This window comes from Furipterus horrens, unplaced genomic scaffold (genome assembly GCF_987537825.1).
Source record: "Furipterus horrens unplaced genomic scaffold, mFurHor1.1.pri manual_scaffold_7, whole genome shotgun sequence".
In the NCBI taxonomy this organism is placed as follows: Eukaryota; Metazoa; Chordata; class Mammalia; order Chiroptera; family Furipteridae; genus Furipterus; species Furipterus horrens.
In genome coordinates, this window is record NW_028327177.1 from 85,845,192 (window position 1) to 85,860,096 (window position 14,905).

General features: G+C 38.5%; 1 pseudogene; it reads left to right on the forward strand.

The window, feature by feature from the left end:
• Window positions 1–6,537: 6,537 nt before the first annotated feature.
• On the forward strand, window positions 6,538–7,314 carry LOC150004737 (G patch domain-containing protein 11 pseudogene; annotated as a pseudogene).
• The last annotated feature ends 7,591 nt before the right edge of the window (window positions 7,315–14,905 follow it).

Here is a 14,905-nt window from a genome sequence, read left to right on the forward strand (position 1 = left end):
GGACTGGCTTCATAGCAATCAAAACACCTTTCTTCACAAAGTGGTCCTACATGCCACTTGGTAGCTCTGACCTCACTTTAGAAAATACAACTTAATGGGGTGCTAGGAAGCAATCTTGTGATGCACCCAACATTGTAATATAGAGTTTCTGACTAAATGGTATTCACTTGCTCTTAACTTATCCTTCTGTTATAATGAGATTGCTTTTTACAATTACTATAGCAATAACTAAAGAGGTTAGGTCATGTTTTTGATCCATGTAGGGATCAGTTCCCTTTATTCAAACTCTAAGATATTATTGCTATGATCAGCCCCATTCCATGGGCAACTCATTTCAAGTTACAGAGTGGAACTGGATGGGTGGGTCAGTGCAAATCTATTACCAAGGATCTAAGAAGCAGTAGTCAAATATCTACTCTTTCAGCCAAAAGCCACTATAAATTTTCTAAAATATATTTGAGTACATGCTAGATGTCCATCAAAATGCAGGACACAGTGATTAGTTAGAAAGTAAGCTTTAGTCCTAATTCAATGTTACTCAACTATCATGATGAGTCCCTACTACATTCTTGGCACTGTGCTAGAAGCTATGGATACAGCAATAATCACGGCAGACATTGTCTGTGGAGCTAGAAACTACAGTAAGTCTATTCCTACAGTAATAAGTCAATATCATCTAGTGATTAGTTACTATGTGTAAAGAACTATAGTGGCTATAAGGATAAAATACCTTTACTGTTATTAGGATCCCACATATTAAATTAAAAAATGATAGGTAAACTCCCAAACATTAATATACAAATATTCTCTATATACACAAATATTTTTATGTATAAGATGCTTAAAATAATTGATTTTATCTGAAGAGAATGAAGAAATGCTCAGTAATGTTAGTTACTGTTATTATTAAGCAAATCTATTCTCTGTGTCTTTTTGGCGTTCCTTATAGAAAGGCAAGATTCATCTCCACAGCATTTCTGGATGTCAGATGTCTAAGAGGCAGCTTTCATCAGACAAGAAAGAGAAATAAAAGGCATCCAAATTGGAAAAGAGGAAGTAAAACTGTCATTATTTGCAGATGACATGATAGTGTACATAGAAAACCCTATAGACTCCACAAAAAAACTACTCAACCTAATAAGTGAATTCGGCAAAATAGCAGGATACAAAGTCAATATTAAGAAATCGAAGGCATTTTTATACACCAACAGAGATAGAAACTGAAAGAGAAATCCCATTTACCATAGCAACAAGAAAAATAAAATATCTAGGAATAAACTTAACCAAGGAGGTAAAAGACCTGTACTCAGAAAACTACATAACACTGAAGAAAGCAATTAAAGAAGATACAAATAAATGGAAGCATATATCATGCTCATGGATGGGAAGAATCAACATCATTAAAATGTCCATACTACCCAAAGCAATTTATAGATTCAATGCAATCCCTATTAAAATACCAGCAACATATTTCACAGACCTAGAACAAATACTTCAAAAATTTATATGGAACCAAAAAAGAGCCTGAATAGCCACAGCAATTTTGAGGAAGAACACAGTAGGAGGAATCACAATACCTGATATCAAACTATACTACAAGGCCACGGTAATCAAAACAGTCTGGTACTGGCATAAAAACAGACATATAGATCAATGGAACAGAATAGAGAGCCCAGAAATAAACCCAGGTTCACATGGTCAACTAATATTTGACAAAGGGGGAAAGAACATCAAATGGAGTGAAAAGAGCCTCTTCAACAAATGGTGTTGGGAGAACTGGACAGGGACATGCAAAAAAATGAAACTAGACCACCAACTTACACCATACACCAGAATAAACTCAAAATGGATCAAAGACTTAAATGTAAGCCATGATACCATAAAAGTCCTAGAGGAAAACATAGGCAGGAAGATTTCAGATATCCCACATAGCAACATTTTCACTGACATATCTCCTAAGGCAAGGGAAATAAAGGAAAGAATAAACAAATGGGACTACATCAAACTAAAAAGTTTCTGCTCAGCTAAAGAAAATATCAGCAAGATGAAAAGGAAACCAACTATATGGGAAAATATATTTGCCAATGACATCTCAGACAAAGGATTGATCTCCAAAATATATAAAGAACTCATACGACTCAACACCAAGAAGACAGACAACCCAATTTAAAAATGGGCAAAGGACCTGAACAAACACTTCTCCAAAGAAGACATACAGAGGGCCCATAGACATATGAAAGTATGCTCAACATCACTAGCCATCAGAGAGATGCAAATAAAAACCACAATGAGATACCACCTCACACCAGTCAGAATGGCCATCATCAACAAATCAACAAACAACTTGTGCTGGCGAGGATGCGGAGAAACGGGAACCCTGGTGCATTGCTGGTGGGAATGCAGACTGGTGCAGCCACTATGGAAAACAGTTTGGAATTTCCTCAAAAAACTAAAAATGGAACTGCCTTTTGAACCAGCAATTCCATTGCTAGGATTATATCCGAAAAATCCTGAAACACCAATTCAAAAGAACCTATGCACTCCAATGTTCATAGCAGCACTATTCACAAAAGCCAAGTGCTGGAAACAACCTAAATGCCCATCTGTAGATGAGTGGATCAAAAAACTGTGGTACATTTACACAATGGAGTTCTATGTAGCAGAAAGAAAGAACTTCTACCATTTGCAACAACATGGATGGAACTAGAGAAAATTATGCTTAGCGAAATAAGCCAGGCAACGAAAGAAAAATACCTTATGGTGTCACCTATTACAGGAAACTAAAGAACAACACAAACAAATGAACAAAATTGAACCAGAGCTATGTAAACAAGAAGTAGACTAACAGTAACAAGGGGGGAGGTGGGAGGGAGGAAAGGGGGTAAGAAGGGGAAGGGTCAAGTCAAAAAACATGTATAAACGACCCACGGACATGGGCAACTGAGTGGGGACTGAATGTGGGGGAAGGGAGGGGCAGTGTGCAGGGAAGCAAGAGGGGGAAAAAAGTGAGACAACTGTAATGGAAAAACAAACAATTTTTTTTTTTTTTTTAGTGGGGGAAAAATGAAAATATGAAGAATGGAAATGCCAGTTCAGTGAATATTAGGACAAAGATTTTCCTTCACGTTGTATATTTTTCTCCCTATTTGATCCCTCCAGAATTTGGCATTCTAAAGAAGTAAGTAATGACAGAAGTTTCTTTGCATAGAACTAATAAGACCAGTTGTTAACAGAGGTCTTGTTGACCAAGTCTTTGACTGGAATGTCAAGCCTAAAGGAGACATGCTTGGGCTCAGGTTGTTACCAAAAAGCCCCGAGGAACTGGGAATGACTTTCAAAGGTAATAAAAGCCCGCGAGATAAAAGGCCTGGCACCTTGGTTGGTTGTGCGGTCCACAGCAATCTTTCCAGGGAAGGAACGAAGGTTGTTTTCCTGAAAGATGGCTAGGAGGGACCTTAAGGCACAATGGAAAACCAGAAAGACTTGGAAAGGACAGGTGTGTACAGGCAAAGATGAATGCCAGGTAGGTGGCCCAGCTTCTGTGCCCTGAAGAGCAGACTGAGGGTCACCCTAAATGTTCCTTGCGTAAATTCCAGCAAAGCAGAACTAAAGATCATAAGTGATCATTTGCTGCTCTTGTTATGTTTATGCAAATGAACAGGATAATTAAAAATGGACTTAATGTAGTCCCTTTAAGGACAAGGAGGGTAATCTTAGGGAGAAAAATCATTATGCAAGGAAAATCACAATGATCAGTGGTAGACTAAAAAGTAGGGCAACTAACAGTCTTAAGAGTTTCTCATTTAAAAAATGGTTTCACTTGAAAATTAAACCATGTCTGTGATATCATCAAAGATATTCAAGTTGCAGGCAAGTAGAATGTCAAGTGTCTTGCAACTGGATGTCTCCCCAATAAGACAATCTTACAGATTTAGAGACTTGTTTGTGGATTATGTTACATAAATTAACATGTGTTTTCTGTTTTCAAAGGGCATAAGCATATGACCGCATTACCTGAGTGATAGTCTGTACGCATAAGCCTCACTTAATCCTGTCTGCAGCGCTGCCTCCTGGGACTCAATGGTTTGGCTGAACTAAATGGCTGGGTTGGTGAAGAATGGGATGGTCTGTGGGCTTCCCTTAAAACTGGTTTCTCTCTTCTATCCTAATGGCTTGGACAGAAAGAGCCCAGAGGTCTGAGAGGGGGGAAACCTAAATTATTTCCCTCAGCCCAAACTAAGTATAATGGGCAAAAGGATTTTGGACAGGTGAGATGTGCTTGGCACACCTTCCTCCAAAGAAGTCCTTCTCTTCCCTAATGTGGGACATTGAAAAATTAATACCTGCCTTTTGTCATCTAGTGGTTATGGATTGAATGATGTCTTTTAACCCTTTTCGCCAAATCTGTTGCCCCCAGAACACAACAAGGATGCCAGCCTGTTAAACCAAGCACACTGTTGTCCAGGGACAGCCAACTGACCTGGAGTCTGCACGATCCTTCCCCATGTGGGAAGGCCACCCTCCCCTCCACACCCCCACTCTTATTAGGGTTTTCTGGACCCAAGGGTAGGTAGGACGACGACCATGTCCAGCTTGAAGCAGCTAGAGGAGCTTGAGACCTTCGCCCATTGTCCTTTACAAGATTACAAAGGGTCTTAATATCTGAGAGGGAGGGATAGTTATTTTTCACGAACCATGGGTATGGACTTGGGGGGGGGGTTGCTGGGGGAGGGAGATGCTGGGGGGAGGGGAGTAAAGGGGAGAAAATTGGAACTATTGTAACAATATAATCAATAAAATACAAAAAAAAAAAGAGGCAGCTTTCATTTGTACATAGGCATATACTGAGCAGGATGTACTCTTTATAGGAGCTAAACAGAAGTTTGTTTCATACGGTGATTTTTAAAGGGTATCAATTGTAAGAGAACTGGAAGACTTTTGGTCACAAGAAATTGGGTCACTGTGAAGTTTTCCCTCGAAAAAATTTTAGACTGTCCCATATAATAAAATTTTTGTTAGAAAAAGATAACCCAACCTTTGGACATAAAGTTAGCTTAGAACAAAAGCTGGAAGACTCATTGTTCTGAGGTTTGCATGAGCATGTTATTGGCGAGCTCAGTGGTTCTTTATCTCTCCCTCCTAATTACTATCTTCATCCGTGATACTATTGAAAGGCATGAAAAATAATAGACTTATCATTACAGGGCTAAACCCTTTGAATTGTTTCTACTTTTATAAACTTAAAATTATTCTTCCAGAATCTTTAGACCAGACGACCTTGTGAAGAAGAAGATGGGGACCCAACTTTGATATCATGGCCTCACTATAACCACACTCATAACCAACTGAGCTAATTAGTCTGACATGTAGTTAGCATGAAATCCCATACTAGTCCCTGAGTTATTTTCTTTGACTCTACAATAAAACTGTCTGCAAGAAATATTTTTGTTATTTGGATTCTCTTTATTTATCCTCAGTGAATCTTCCTTTGGAATATTTAATTCCAATTACAACAGCTCCTTGAGCTAAGGATTGGGAAGGAGGTAACATGCCTTCCTGGGACTTAAGAATAACCACTCCATTTCATTATAATGATCTAACAGGCAGAAATTTACAAATTTCATAGAAAAGCAAAGAAATCAGAACAATCTGAAAATCTAAAGGGAGAGCACAAAACAGTGAAGTTAAAACTCCACTTTGTAACTACATATTCTTTGCAGTATGAAAAAGACACTACTTTGCCCTTAGATGGTAGAATTTCATCATGAAATAAAGATTGTGACTAGCATACAACTCGCAATATGCTTAGAAAAATCATAACAATGTGTTAGTATTTGACACAACTCTCTGAGACTTGGCTTCTGTCTTGGCAAAGGAATACACTTAACCTGCCGCTATTCCAATTCAGTGAAATGTGTTGTAAAATCCTCACTTGGCAATAGGGCTTTCAAAAACCCTAATAAATTTTAAATGAAGTCAAGATTGAATTTTCAGATATGTATCTCATCATATGACATTTTATTTAGAAATTAGAACACCAATAATTGGCTAAACTGAAGTCAACCTAATATTTTTATAGAACACCTCATTCTTCAAATTCTTCAAATTTTAGCCATTTTGTATGTTAAACATGATCACATTTTGTTAAGGGTTAGAAATGACATGTTCAATGCAAATAATGAAACCCTGGGGCACAAAAATTGAGTTAAGGGAAATATAAGAGTAAGTAATGGTTCTCTGCTTTAAACTACTTCCCCTAATCATTTTGGTGAAAAGTCTGATAAAAATTCAATTCTTAAATAATTTAATAGATTAAAATAATAATTAGCACTTACTGAGTACTTCTAATTGCCTGGCACTATTGTGCTAATCATGTTGCACACATACCTCATTTAATTAGCACAAGGCTTTGAACTTAAAAAGTACCCCAGGTGTACATGGAAACTCAGGTAGGCGCAGAGGGGCTGATGTCCTGCACTGGTTGGTGAACATATGTGTAGTGCTCCTGTAGTCAGTTGGCCCAGGGCTAGTAGAGCTACCAGATGCTTTTGTCATATGAAGTTGGACATGACAGAAGAGGACTATATGTCTGATTCCTTCATTAATGTCTAAGAAGATATCAGGATAGGCTTGCCAATGCTGAGGCAAATTCAAGAAGCCCGTTGTAAAGAATAAAACAACAAGAAGCTAATTTGAAAAATAGGCAGAAGCGTTTAAAAAAAGAACTAGAAAGATGTGACAATGGTTTGAAGAATGCAGTAGGCTGTGAAAACAAGGGGTTTGCTTTGCTCCAGAAGATGGGATATACAAATGGTTAGGCACCTGGCAGGAATGGAGATGGTATTGTTAAACCAATTCCTCTCAACATCAAAACAGGAAAAAGGGGTATGGTCATGAGGCATTATTAAAATGAAAAGCAGAGGAAAAATTAGAAAGCTACAGAAGAAAGGTTCACATGAAAAACCGAGCTGAAGAAAAAGCTGCAGAACAGCTTGTGATGTAATTTAGAAATAAGCAAGATGAAATGAAGCTAGAGGAAGATCTTAGAAGCCAGTGAGCCTGTCGACAATGGGATAATCAGAAAAGTATTCGGGTTCCCAGGGAGACCTGGTACTGGCTGAGGCTTGAAGAGGAAACTGAAGAAGAGGAAAAGAAAGAAAAAGAACAAGATGAAGATAAATTTGAGAGTGAATATTTAAAGTGTATTGGACAAATTACAAATATTAACTAGTTATTTGGTGTGAAATAGCCTACGAAGATAAAGAAGACCTGTCTTCAAATTGCCCAGGACCAACTTCTGCAGATCATGACTAAGATTACTCTCAGTAAATAGAGATTTGGAAAATTCTGTTGCTGTTGTTTCCTAGACAGTTGAGCAGTTAAGAGTTACCAACTTTTTTATGCCAAATTTTTTGTTTTGTTCTTTTTGTACTTTAGAATATAACTGTTCACTGACTTTAATAAAATAAGGGAATGCTATTTCAAAACATACACACACAAAAATAAAAACTATTCTGAAGTGAGAAGAACAATCTGTTGAGCTACAAAATTTAAATGGCATCATGGGAAAGGCATATCCAAACCTTCTGAATACTGTGAAGATTGCATTTGTTTTATTTGGCACCCCCTAGTGTGAAGAATGGGGAAAGCAACTTCCAACCTATTATGTGCAAGACACTGTGATGGCTGCTGGTATTGCGTATGGAATAAAACAGACCTGCTGCTGTCATCAAGAATATTGTTGTCTAGTGTGAGATAAAAATAATATGAAAAGTGTGCAATTACAAATAGTGATGAAGGCACTGATGGAGAAAACCTGTGATGCGGGCCCCTACGTGGATGAGTATTAAGTCAGCTGCAGGATCTCCAAGGAGGGAACAGCATATGTGAAGGTGTGAGATGCACAGGTATGTGGCATATTGAGAAAGAATCCACTGAGGCTGGAGCATAGAGAACTGCTCAAGATTAGGTAGGAGAGAAAACTAGGACACTTTGGGAGTACTTGTTCTAAGTGTGAAGGAAAGTGGGTAGAGAGTTTAGGCTGGGATGTGAACTGATGAGGTTCATAGGTTGTAAAGACCTCTCTGAATGTTATGTGGAGAAAGGCCTTAATGCGACTGAGGAAGGGTCTTATCCTTATGGGGAGAGACCACTAAAGAAGCTTTGTAGGAATTGAAGTAAGAGTTGACAGTCATTTGGTCTGAATCAATGGTTCTCAACCAGGGGAGATTGCTCTCCAGGGAGCATTTGGCAATGTCTAGAGAGACATTTTTGGTTGTCACAAATGGGGGACCCCACTGGCATCCACTGTGTAGAAAATAGGTGTACTGTTAATAATCCTACAGTACACAGGACAGGTCCCCACATCAAAGAATTATCTGGCCCAAAGTGTCAACAGTACAAGGCTTGAAAACCTTAGACCAGAAGTTTGGCAATAATGATAGAGATAAGTAGATAAATTTAAAAATCTTTAAAACTGTGGAATGAATGGAACTTAGTGATAGGTGAATATAGAATGTTGGGAGAAAGAAAGGTATCAGGTATAAGTCCCAGATTTCTTGCTTGAAATTTTTGGATTGACATTTATTAAGATGAGGGAAACTGGGAGGAGCCAGATTCAACAAGTAAAAAATAAGGAATTCATCTTTTAATTTGTCAAGTTTGAGTTGCCTTGGAAATAGCCAAGAGATGCCAAATAAGAAGTTGGCTTCCTGAGTCTACAACTCAATCATAATCAACATAGTAATTGAATTTACTGAGCAGTTACAATATTACAAGCATCATTTTAAGATTTTTATACATATTTTATTAATCCTACTGACAACAAAGATGAACGTTCATTCTTCAAGTCTTCCTGATGTATACTTAAGTTTCCACATTAAGAGCAAAGGATATCATTCTAGTCTTCAAAAATTTTCCTTTACCATAGGAAACACATTGCTGAATGCTAACAGTAAATATTATGCCTTCCCTGATAAAACAGAATGTGTCAGTGAAATAAACTACCATGCCATCAAAGAAATTAAAAAATATACTTATCATTTTTCAAAAACCTTTCATCATCTTTATTTCAGAAAATATCCTGAAATGATTTGTCTTCTTTTTTCCTCTGGTTTGAATAAAATAACAGAATTTTACCCCAAAGATACTATCAAGGAAATATAAGCATGATGTCTAGAAATAATTAAGCATTCCAAGAGAACCTTCTGCCATTTAATATTCTTTCAAAGCCACCTGGCCCTCCATATTCCTGGCCAAATGATACAATGTCTTCAAAACATATTTCCAACATTAGCAGATGCAGCTAACTAAAGTCAGGAAGCCTAAAGGGATCCAACCACCCCATTCTAAGTTACATGATATGTAAATCATTCCGTGATACTCATGATGGATGTCTGGGAGCAGTTTTGCTTATTTAGTCTGAGAGAAAGAATCTTAAATAGCAAGGCTATGAAAGCTCACATTGTTCCAATGTGCCCTACTGCAGTTGTAAGTTTCAGCTAGATCTCAGTAAAAATGGGACTACAGTATGGAATTTGTTAACAAGGCCAGTTCCTGGTAGGGTATATTTGTAACTGAGCCCAGGCCTAAAGTTTCAGGTCGACACACTACACTAGAAAATAAAGTACTTTATTCAGTTGCGAAGGAACTACGTACTCAGCTCAGAATCCATGAATAACAGTGTTAAGCCTGATGCTTCCTGTCATTATTGAAGGTCCTTATCCATCTATTTTATTCAAACCAGAGAACAATTAAGATTTCAAATTGCACACTGCCATCTATTTTAAGTGTTATTAAGTTCTAGGTCTCCAGAAAAATCTAGAATTTCTATATCTCTACTGGGCCAGACCATATTGAAAATACCTTTCTTTGAGTCAACAGGGTTTTCTGTGCCTTATTACACAAGTTCCTTAGCTGTTCTAAAAGTGGCTTAGGGACTGTTTCCCTAGGGAAGGAAGAGGATCAGGAAGCTGAGTAGCTAGATTAAAAACAGAGTCCTGGGAGTTCTGGCCCTGGTTTCAGTCTTTCTACTGAAATTAGCCACTTGTGCTGAACAACTAATTCATGGCACCTCACTACTCTCACTCAATGTTTTCTGTGTCAACATGCAAGGGCTCCCTGACCAAAGAAATAACCTTCAGTTATTTTACTAGTTCCTAAAACAGTATTTTACATAAAGACAATATGGGGCCTACAGAATGTTTTTTAATTGAAACTTCAAGGCAAGTGTATTTTTCTAACTTGCAACATGCTCTTTACTTTCCCATCCATCTTCCTGGAAGACAGTGTTCCTTTGTGGGAATGGGGGTATCCGTGATATTTGCAATTACTCAAAAATATGTAACTGATAAATTCTTTATCAATAATATGTAACTCTACCATTAAAGAGTGTACAATACTAATTCACTAAGATTAAATGCTACCAATTCTGAGACACACGTTCCCTCTCCTTCCACCTCCTAAGCACATTTTTAAATTGTGTGAACTCTTGGTTTTGTGTCTCCGGCAGTTACAATGAATATCATTGGTATCCTTGGGACACCTGTATCCTGTTATGAGGCTGGAAACTAGGCTGACATGTATATAGAAAGAGAACTACTTCGACTGACCTCATAGTCTGGACCAGCCACTACACCTGGTTTTTACACCTGGCAGTTAGCTCATTCAATTATTAATATATAATGAATTCATATACATTTTCACCCTGATGGCAGATAATCTTTTAATAATAAAAGTAATAGTGCTTATTAAGGAAATGTAGGCAAAATGAAAATAAACAGAGGCTGGGGGAGAATATCAGTTATAACCCCATTTCCCAAAAGTAATCACTGTTTGGTGCAGTTCCTGACAGTAAATTTTCTATGGTTAGGCTTTAGAAAAAAACCTAAGTACAATGACTGTATGTATAATTATAGTATACATACTCTACATATAATTATGCATAATTGCAGTAATAATATACATACAATGCTTTAAAATAATTTTTTCGGTTAACACTAAAAAATGCTTTTTGATATAGTGTGGTTACATTCTCTTTAAATAGCTGCATTTTATTCTCTCTATGGCTGTATCATATTTATCTTAATTACTCTGAGGGTGCGCATTGACATTTTAAGAAACTTGCAAAGGTCAGGGGAAAAAAACTTGCACTGTCATTTTAAGTTTAAAAGAAGAAACCCAAGTTAGGCCATTCAAAGAAATAAAAACCCTTTAAAAATATATTAATATTCTTTCATTTAAAAATTACCTTATAGGCCATGCATGATTGAGAATTTTATTAAGCATATTAAAATGCACTCGAATTAACAAATGTGACCGAAATACGCTCTTTCATCCCTTCCTTCACCCTCCAGTAACTTTACTAAAACCTAAATTCACTGAATTCTGTATGCAGTTTTAAATGATTACTAAAAACCTCAAGCAAGTCATTGTTTCTCTCTTCAGATAGGAGTTAACCTGCCCCACTAATAACATCCTTTGGCAGAAATAGTCATTTGACTTAGTGTATTAGATTCCTCTGGTTGCCATAACAAAGTACCACAGAGTGGGTGGCTTAAACAATAGTAACTTATTGTACCACAGTTCTGAAGGCTGGAAGTCCAAGATCAAGGTGTCGTCAGGGCTGATTTCTTCTGAGGCTTCTCTTCTCAGCTCATTGATCGTTACCTTCTTGTTGTGTCCTCATGTGGTCTTCCCTCTATGTACACATGTCTGAGTCCAAATTTCCCCCCTTATAAGGATATCAGTCCTATTGGATTAGAGCCTCCACATAAGACTTCGTTTTACCTTAACTACCTCTTTAAAGGCCTGATCTCAAAATGCAGCCACATTCTAAATTAATGGAGGTTAGAAGTTCAACATGTGAATTTGGAGGGTGACACAATTTAACCCATATCACTTAGCAAGATTAGCAATGACGACATCTCCTTTTTTCTTTCTTGCTATGATGTCTGGTTAACCAAGAAAAAAAATAAAAGGAGAAGTAAAGTAAGAGAAGTAGATATAGCTCCTTCCCCTCTAACACTCCCCACCCTACACCACCACCACATGAAAAAAATATTTTTGAACTTATTTTTTTCACTTGAAGTCTCTGAACACATATCTGTATTAGGCATGTTTTCAAATATTGAGCAAGGTCTCAGAATAGCAAGGGGCAAATTTTGCACTAAATTTATTTTAAAAATAGCCACAGACTTGCTGTAATTTCAAAAGAAAATGAAAAAGGAAGAAAATGCTAATGAAAATACTGCTGTCATATATATACATTTATTTTTTACTTTAAACAACATAAATTTATTCGCTTGCAGTTCTGGAGGCCAGAAATCTGAAATCAAGGTGTTGGCAGGACTGTGCTCCCTTTGTAGGTGCTAGGGGAGGAAAATCCTTGCCTCTTTTAGCTTCTGGTGGCTTCAAGTGTCCTTGGCTTGTAGTTGCATCACTCTAGTCTGTCTTCATCTTCACATGGCCATCTCCATCTTCTCTGTATATGTGGGTGTTTTCTCCTTGTCTGTCTTTTACAAGGACACTTGTTTGATTTAGGGCCCACCTATTTGCAAAGACTCCTTTTCCAAATAAGATCAAATTCACAGTTTGCAGAGGACATGGGTATATCTTTTTGGCGGCAACAATTCAACCTCTCCACCCTCCAAGAAACCTTTCTTTCAGCCAATCTGGCCTAGTCACTGTCTCTTGATTGTCCATCATGCTTTTTTCCCATCCTCTGTGCATGCTGTTGTCACATCTCTCTTTCTCCTCTTTTCATGAACATTGAAATTCCTTCATCCTCTCCTGCCTTTTCTGTGGGTCCCTGCCCACTCCAGGTGAAAGGAACTTCTTTCCCCTTGGAAACCCACATGCTGCTCATGATGTAGTTCACTTGCCTCCTGAGGAAATTACTTTCCTCTGTCTACTGTGGGGTTATCTCCTCCCTGATACCATGGGAGACTGGAGGCTGGAGCTGGTGTTCTTGCTTCCTCATATTCCCTACAGTGCCAAAAATGTTAGTAGAGACTCAGGAAATACTTGTGGATGATAATAATTATCTGGAAAACGAGGTCAGACTTAGTATGATCAATAAACAATAAAGAACAATAGACAACAGACAACGCAGGGCCTAGAACTGACTCACAGACTGGAAGGTCAGAATCAAGGTACTGACCTTCATTCCTCTTGGGGCCACACCATCTGTCATTTGAACACTGGAATAGTTTAAATGTCATGGGAATGACCTATTCCTTGAAAGGTTGGGCCGCTGGTAAAACCTTCAGGGCTTTTCTCAGTGGGGGATCTCTCTGGACATCTTTTCCCTTCTCTCCATCTCACTGCCAACCAGCATCCATGCTGCCCCTCAGGACCCCTCTGCTCCCTCACATTTCCAGCCTCCTTTAAGTCACTAAGGCCACAACTGCAGCCTGACTCAGCCTGTCTTCCTGTTTGAGGGCATCATCCAGACGCCTTGGATTTGCCATGTTCCAAACTCCCCACCCGCAGCATGGACTGATGTTCCCCTTGGTCCAGTCAGCAGTGGACAGGAGGAAGAGAGCAGCAGAAGATTCTTTCCCAGAGACTGTGGGTGGGGAGGCTCTCTCAGCAGGATTTGTATGGGAGGCCATGAGAGGTTTATCTGTTCCAGGTTCCACATCACTGAGTGCTGGTATCTTATTTTTCAGATTGATCATATCCTGTGCTGAAGATGTTTCCAGAACAACAGAAAGAGATATGTCATCATAAATCCAAAAGTAAATAATCCGTGCATTTTGACTTACTGCAGGTTAGGTCTTTATTCACTAACCATAAATCTGTGGTGGAGAGTAAAGACAATATAGGGTTTCCTAAAGGAGAGCTAACGAATGAACAAAACACTCACAGCATTGGTGCATCCTTGACCTTCATTCTTTGGTTCCAATGACTAAACAGTTTCTCAGCTCACTTTCCCCGACCCCTCGCTTATAAAAAGTGGCTTTTTCCATGACTCAAAATTCTCCCAAACTCTGTCTCTCACCCTTTGCTTGAAACAGTCTCCTAGCCTGCTTTCTGGGTTTTCTACTCTGAGGCCTCATCCTCAACTCCCCCTACTTCTGGTAACAACCCAGGGCAACTGTATGCCATTACTTGGTTTGGTGTCACATAAGCAGGGGAGGTTGTCCCTTCCCAAACATAGCCTAACTTCTCAGGCCTCCAATCTCAGCTTCCTGTGCTTCCATCTGACTGAGAGAAGGGTAGGACCACTGCCACACCAACCCTTTGTTCAATGGTGAGGCCAAACGTTTAAAGCAGCTTCCTGGTACTTGATGCCATGGAACCACTCTTCTTTGATAATCTCCTAACTGCCTGTCCCAATTGGGCCCCAACCAAAAATAAGCACTATTTTCTTCTCAGGACCTAATCACAGAATTTCCTACCAAATGAAAACACCTAAAAGTACTTACAAAGGTATCCTAAATATAAAATAAAATAAACACTCAACTTTGTAAATATTTTGTTAAATACTGTCCACCTAGACCTAAATGTAAGATAGAAGTGGATTTTTTTTTTTTGTCTTCACCCAAGGACATGCTTATAAAGGGGAAGGGAGGGAGAGGGGGAGAGAAGCATCGATTGGTTGGGGACAGAACCCACAACCCAGGCATGTGCCTTGACAGGGGATTGAACCTACAACCTTTCAGTTTGTGCAATGACACTCCAGCCAAGTGAGTTACACAGGCCAGGGCAAGAAGTAGATTTAAGTGGAAACAGTCTAGGTAAGGTTCTTTTTTGTATAAATGGCCACTGGCTCTTTTGTTCTTTTAATTTTGCAGGAGACACAGTGAAGAATTTTGTATCCCTTCCCATATCTTTTTGTGAAATCTAATCCTCTTTTGCTAGAGGTTGCCTTCCTTGTTCAGTTTGCCATGGGATGGGGTGG